Genomic DNA, 7113 nt, shown 5'->3' on the forward strand with positions numbered 1-7113 from the left:
AAAAGGTTCTGAACAACTCGGGCTGAGAGGGAGGGATGAGCCAGGGTGAGGGTCAAGGCTGAAAACATCCTCTGCCCCAACAGCCAAGCAGCTACCCCTCACCCAGGCAGGAAAAAGGAAGCTTAATCCCTGGGAAATCTGAACAGGGGAGGCCCCAGGCTCTTGTGCAACTGTCAGAGAGCCAGCAGGAGAGGGTAAGGTTGCACAATGGAGAGACTTGGTGAGACTGCATCCTGTGCAATGGGACCCCCCAATCCTGTTCCTTGCCCCCAATCCTGTTCCTGACTCTGCTCTTGAAATGCAGGGAATGCACGTTACTCCGAGGCAGAAGATGAAGACTTCTTCTCATTAAAAAACTGAACTGTCTCAGGGGGAGAAAATAATGGGTAGTGACATCTGGGTTTCCCCTAACAAAACAGATCCCCACCAAAAACCCAATAGTGAAAGCCTCCACTTGATAAGCTCTGCCTATGTACATAAGGCTAGTATTGTGCCTTACCCTAAAATATGAGACGATAACTAAGGATCACTAACGTTTGAGGAAGGTTTCCATCATGAAAGACAGAGATCAAGACAGTCCGAGAAAAGAAAAAAAAAATTAACCCAGGAAGAAATTGATGATGCCAGGAACAGAAGAAAGCTTTATATAAAAACTATAATATAGCCAGAAAATTAAGTGAAGATATTGCTTCCATCAATTTTTTAAAGAACAGGACACTATGAAAAACAAAAAGAGCCCTTGGAAATAAAAATGATGATCAATATTAAAGAGTTAATAGGTTGGAAGTAATAAAAAGTCAAAATGATGAAAAGTAATAGGGATAATATAAATGTTAAAGACTTGGGGACTCAACTGAATTTAATGCCCAAATAAGAAAACAGAGGAGAATATTATAAAAGAAATAATTTAAGAAAAATTCCTGGAACTGAAGGACAAGAGTATCCAACTGAAAGCATAGGAGGGGCACCTGGGGGGCTCAGTTAGTTAAACATCTGCCTTCAGCTCAAGTCATGATCTCAGGGTCCTGCGACCAAGCTGGGCTCCCTGCTTAGTGGGAAGTCTGCTTCTCCCTCTGCCCCTCCACCTGCTCTTTCTCCAATAAATATACTTTTTTAAAAAAGCACAATGAATGAAAAAAGACCAATGCCAAGTTTTAGCATACCAGGGATACACAGAAGAACTAGAAGTGTCCAGATAATTAAGTCACATACAAAGGCAAAGACAAAGGTATTAGACTTCTCAAAAATGACCGTGAAAGCTGAGAGTGGAACATGCCTTCAAGGGAAAATGATTTGTAACCTAAGTTCTATATAGCCAAGCTCTAAATCCAGAGCAGGGGTAGAAAAAAAAGACATTTTCAGATTAGCAAGGACTCACAAAATCTATATCTATGTACCTCTCTTAGAAGGCAACAGAAACCAGAACAAGGAAATAAGACGTGGAACCCAGGAAACAGAGGTTCCAACATAGAAGAGAAGCAAAGAGAATTTGCAGAATAAAAACTAGGTGAAAGGCCTAATGAAAAACTTACCTATCTAGAGCAGGAAGACTCCGGAAAGCTCTAGAAAGTATATCCATGTAAGTATGAAAAATGTCTTATAGACCTGAATGCTCTCACAGCAAAGAAAAGAACAGGTACATAAAAAATAATGCAAATAAAAGAAATAAACAATAACAACAAAAATTATCAGCACACTGAGTTTCTTCCTCTCTGGGCTCAGACCTAGTTTGCGGCGACATGGCTAAATGCACCAAGAAGGTCGGAATCGTGGGCAAATATGGGACCCGTGATGGCGCCTCCCTCAGGAAGATGCTGATGAAGATTGAGATAAGCCAGCGCCAAGTACACTTGCTGCTTCTGTGGCAAAACCAAGATGAAAAGATGAGCTGTGGGGATCTGGCATTGTGGCTCCTGCACAAAAACCATCGCTGGTGGCGCCTGGACCTACACCACCACTTCTGCCATCACAGTAAAGTCTGCCATCAGATGACTGAAGGAGTTGAAAAGACCAGTAGAAGCGCCACCATTTGAAACATTGCCAGCCTATAATAAATGGGTTAACTTATGTAACAATTTTTTTTTAATTATCAACTCCAGTAAAAATAAGAATTTATACAAAGAAGGAAATATAATCACAGTACACTTTTTGGCTTTGCGGGGGATAACAAGTATATAAACATAATATAATAATCAATAAATATTGCTTTAACAAAAATTATTCTTTGATGATAGGAGTTTGCAGGAAAGGGTCAGAAGCAAGTAACAGGTTTTTATTCTACATAACAGCAAGTCAAAAGGTGATTTCTAAAATTAATAAATCAGGACGCACTGGTATCAGTATTTTATTAAATCAGGAAGCACTAGTATCAGTATTTTATTTTGATTTGTAGCAGTAAGTATCTTGATGGTGGTAGATAGATGATGGCCTAATGAGCCTTCTCTAACTCAGCCTTTTTTAATGGAACCGGTACAGACTCATGCTTGACCAGGTTCCCAGGGGCATCAGGGAAAGATAATAGCTAAGAATACAGGTTCTGGATTCAGACTTCCTGAGTGCTCAGCTTGACCTGCCACTTCTTACCACTGGGCTAAATTCAGACAGGTGAACTCACCACTCTCCTCAATTTCCCCATATGTAAAATAGGAAACATAATAGTACCTCTCTAATAGGATTATTGTGAGAAATAAAAAATGTGCGTAAAGCCCTTAGCATTCTGCCTGGCACACTGTACACAATCATAAAGTATTAGTGATCATTATTTTATCATTCTCACTTATGGTTCTACCAGGATATGCCACTCCTGCCACCTTTCAGTGTCCCTCTAAAAAGATCACTATGATAGAGCTATAGGTGAAGGACACAGAACAAGTAACTAGAATTCAGTCTCTGCATCTCGGGTTATAAATAGCTAGATCCTACATGCAAAGCTAAGCAGGTTTGGTGCCTTCCTCCACCTTGCTATTTTTCTGCTTGGGACAAGAACTGAACAGAACTGTAGGTAACAGTATAAAGAGTAGTTAATAAAGGAGACTAAAATCACACTCAGGTCAAATTCTCACTTCCTATCTATTGACTACATAAATATATGCTAATTTGTTGATTCTATGGGCGGAACTGTGTCCTCTCAAAATTCGTATGTTGTAGTCTTAATCCTCACTAGCGCACAATGTGACTGTATTTGGAGACAGTGTCTTTAAAGAGGTAATTAAGGTGAAAATGAGGTCTTATGGGTCTTATGGTTCTTATAAGAACAAAAGATTAGGACACAGACATACACAGAAGAAAGACCTTGTGAGATTAGGACACAGACATACACAGAAGAAAGACCTTGTGAGGACAAAGGGAGAAGGTGGTCATCTGCAAGCCAAGGAGGGAGACCTCCAAAGAAATCAACCCTTCCAACAACCCCTTATCTCAGACTTCTAGCTCCCAGAACTGTGAGGAAATAAATTGTTTAAACTGCTCAGTCTGGGGTACTCTGTGCCAGCAGCACTGGGAAACTAATACACTTGGTCTCAGTTTTCTGGAAGGTAATGTAAGAATGCATATACCTCGTGAGATCATTGTGAGGATTAAATCATCTAGAAAAGTATTTATCACAGTACTTGGCACATAGTAGTTACTCAATAAATATCTGCTAGTATCATTATTATGTTGTTACTATTATTAAAACACAATTACTCGGGGCACCTGTGTGGCTCAGCGGGTTAAGCCGCAGCCTTCGGCTCAGGTCATGAACTCGGAGTACTGGGATCGAGCCCCACATCGGGCTCTCTGCTCAGCGGGGAGCCTGCTTCCTCCTCTCTCTCTCTGCCTGCCTCTCTGCCTGCTTGTGATCTCTCTCAAATAAGTAAATAAAATCTTTTAAAAACAAAACAAAACAAAACACAATTACTCTGCTCTTTCCATAGAAGGAAAAGAGAAGCTAAGGGACCAACACAACCAAAATTATCAAAGCTATTATAATGACTTTATAATTCATCTTCAAGTCTCTAGTCTTGCCTTCTTCAATACACTTCCACAATGCTGCCAGAACATTCCTTCTGGAATAAAAATATGGCTAGGATCCAAGGATCCTAGGATTCTAGGATCCTATAACTAGGATCCAAGAATGGCTTTGAACAATTCCACCCCTCCCTATACACACAGGCCAATCCTCCTGCCAGAGATGGACCTCTTGCCCCTTCTTCATGAATCTGGGCTGTGCCTGTGATCACTTTGACTAGAAAGACACAGACGAAGTGACACACTGAATACAGACATTAAGAAGGCCTGGCAGCTTCTGAGCCACCAAGAACAGGCTATGCTATTGGAGAGAGGTCACTGGGAGAAGTCCACAGGGACAGAGAGAGAGAGAGAGAAATACCAAAGTGCCAGATATTCAGCCCCAAACTGCAGCCCCAGCCACTTACCTCACTGCTACTGAGGAAAGACCCCAAGCCAGTCCAGTGAGGAGGCACCCAGCTGAGCCCTAGCCAACTCATGAATCATGAAATACAATAAAATGGTTTTGATTAAACTAGAAAATTTGTAGTGAAGTTTGTTATGAAGCAAAGGTTAACTAAGACACTGACGATGACATTGCTATATTGCTCTACTTAAAACCCTTCATATAACTATAACCAAATTTCCACAGCTGTGTGACTTGGACAGGTTACCTAATCTCTCTGTGCATCGTTTTTCCCATCCGTAAAGCAGAGGGAATAATAGTACTTTCCTCAAAGGATCACTGTGAAGATTAAGAAACAATACATGTAAGACACTCGGAGCAGCGTCTGGCATAAAAGCGCTCAGGGCTCCAGGGTGGCTCAGTCAGTGAAGTGTCTGCCTTTGGCTCAGGTCATGATCTTGGGGTCTTGGGATTGAGTCCCATGTCAGGCTCCCTGCTCAGCAAGGAGCCTGCTTCTCCCTCTCCCCTACCCCTGCTCGTACTCTCTCTCTCTATCTCTTTCTCTTAAATAAAGAAATGAAATCTTTAAAAAGAAGAGGAAGAAGAAGTAGAAGTGCTCAGTATGTGTTAACTGCCATCATCATCCGTCATCTTGCCTTGCCTCTCCCTAGCCTCCTCCCAGCGGCACTATGGGGGACAATCACAATAAAATACTTTGTTTTACCAGCACATCATACTTTACAACTCTTTACCTTCGTACATTCCGTTCCTCTGCCTGGAATGTCCTTCACCGGCTCTGTCTGCCTGGGAAACTGCCATGTCCTTACCTGAAGGATCTAACCTTTTCAGATCTGCCCAGTCGGTGTGGTCTTCCCCTGTGCTCCTCAGAGTACCTACTTCTTGTCCCTGGGAGGGGTTTCCCATACTTGGCCACCTGTGCAGCCCTTTCTGTCTCTCCACTTAGTCCCCGAGTTCTTTTGTTGTTGTTGTTTTTGTTGTTTGTTTTATTTGCTTGCTTTTTTAAAGATTTTATTTATTTGACAGGCAGAGATCACAAGTAGGCAGAGAGGCAGGCAGAGAGAGGAGGAAGCAGGCTCCATGCTGAGCAGAGAGCCTGATGCAGGGCTTGATCCCAGGATCCTGGGATCATGACCCGAGCTGAAGGCAGAGGCCTCAACCCACCGAGCCACCGAGGCGCCCCAGTCCCTGAGTTCTTTAAGGACAGAGCCCATACTTGAATCATGTACCAGTACATACATAGCAAGCTCTTTTTTATTTTTTTTTAAGACTTATCTATTTATTTATTTGACAGAGAGTAGGCAGAGAGGCAGGCAGAGAGAGAGAGAGGAGGAAGCAGGCTCTCTGCTTGGCAGAGAGCCGGATGCGGGGCTCAATCCCAGGACCCTGGGATCATAACCTGAGCCGAAGACAGAGGCCTAACCCACTGAGCCACCCAGGCGCCCCATAGCAAGCTCTTAATACGTGTTTCTGGAAGGGAAGGAGCCTGATTTTAGAGCACTGGTTTTTAAGATGAGTGGAAAACAGAAAGGAGAGGAGCTGTGGTCCCAGGGGACATTTGGCAATGTCTGGAGGCATTTTTGGTTGTTGCACACCTGGGGGTCTGCTATTGGCAACTAGTGGGTAGAGGTCAAAGATGCTCCTCAACATCGGACAGCCCCCACGACAAGGAATCAGCCAGCCCCAAATGCCAATAGTGCTGAGACCTTCAAGTTCTGTTTTCGAGGACTGTCAGAGTCCCTCATCAGAGTCCTAATTTCCACATCCAATGGTCCCTTCCAGCCCTAACATTCTATGATTCTGCAATTGTAGGTTGGTGCCTGCTGTTTATTTCTTGGCTAAAAGATGTCAATACTGCACAGACTCTCTCACATGCCAAGAGAGGAAAAATCCCAGATAAGCTGGCCTGAGTCACTGAGAGCTTGTGTTACATCCTGGATTGCCTAGAACTCAAGTAAACTCACGTGCCTGAGACTCCACCTCCCCACCTGCCCAAGGAAGAGCCTTTGAGCTTCAGAGTAAACAGGACAGGGGGAGGGGGGGCAGGTGGCCCTTGGCTGCATGGCTAACTCAGATCTAATCTAAAGAGGCCTCTTTGTTTTTCAGTCAAAGCATGTTGTGTCTTTGCAGGGGAGCAGGGAGACATCTGTGAAATCTGCGCCTTTGTCTCCCAGGATAAGAGTGATAAGAAACCTCACCCCAGAGAAGAATGACTTCTACTCTGTGAGCATAGCTGATGCCTAGGACTCCTGGGGCTGGTTTTGGTGTCTGTAATTGACTCAAAGAGGAGGTAGAATGGTGTAGTGGTGAAAACCTTCATCAGACAGTCTTGAGTGTGAGTTCTGTCACTTTCTGCATGATCCTAGGAATGACAGTCCTGTCGAAGCCTCAACCTGGAGCAGGGAACGGGAACATTGGTTTGTTCTGTGGATACTGAGATATGGAAATCATAGGTTTGGCATACTGCAGAGCAGGACTACAAGTAGATGGTAGGTATCATTATGAAAAGGACACTATGGGACGACAATAGGTGGGGAGTATGATGAATTATATTGGCATTTCATGTAAACTCATAAGCATATAGGATGCTGTTGAATTATAATACTAGAGCAAACACTTCTATAGCTCTTACCACATGCTTACAGGTATTCTAAGTGCTTTCCATACACTAACTCAACCCTCACAAAGATCCTATGTGATAG

At 43.3% G+C, this 7113-nt stretch overlaps 1 pseudogene; it reads left to right on the top strand.

Annotated features, from left to right (window-relative positions):
• The first annotated feature begins 1739 nt into the window (after nt 1–1739).
• Nucleotides 1740–6624, top strand: LOC101687544 (annotated as a pseudogene).
• Nucleotides 6625–7113: the final 489 nt, after the last annotated feature.

The sequence above is a fragment of the Mustela putorius genome, unplaced genomic scaffold, assembly GCF_011764305.1.
Source record: "Mustela putorius furo isolate JIRA1106 unplaced genomic scaffold, ASM1176430v1.1 tig00003850_pilon_pilon_pilon, whole genome shotgun sequence".
Lineage (NCBI taxonomy): Eukaryota > Metazoa > Chordata > Mammalia > Carnivora > Mustelidae > Mustela > Mustela putorius.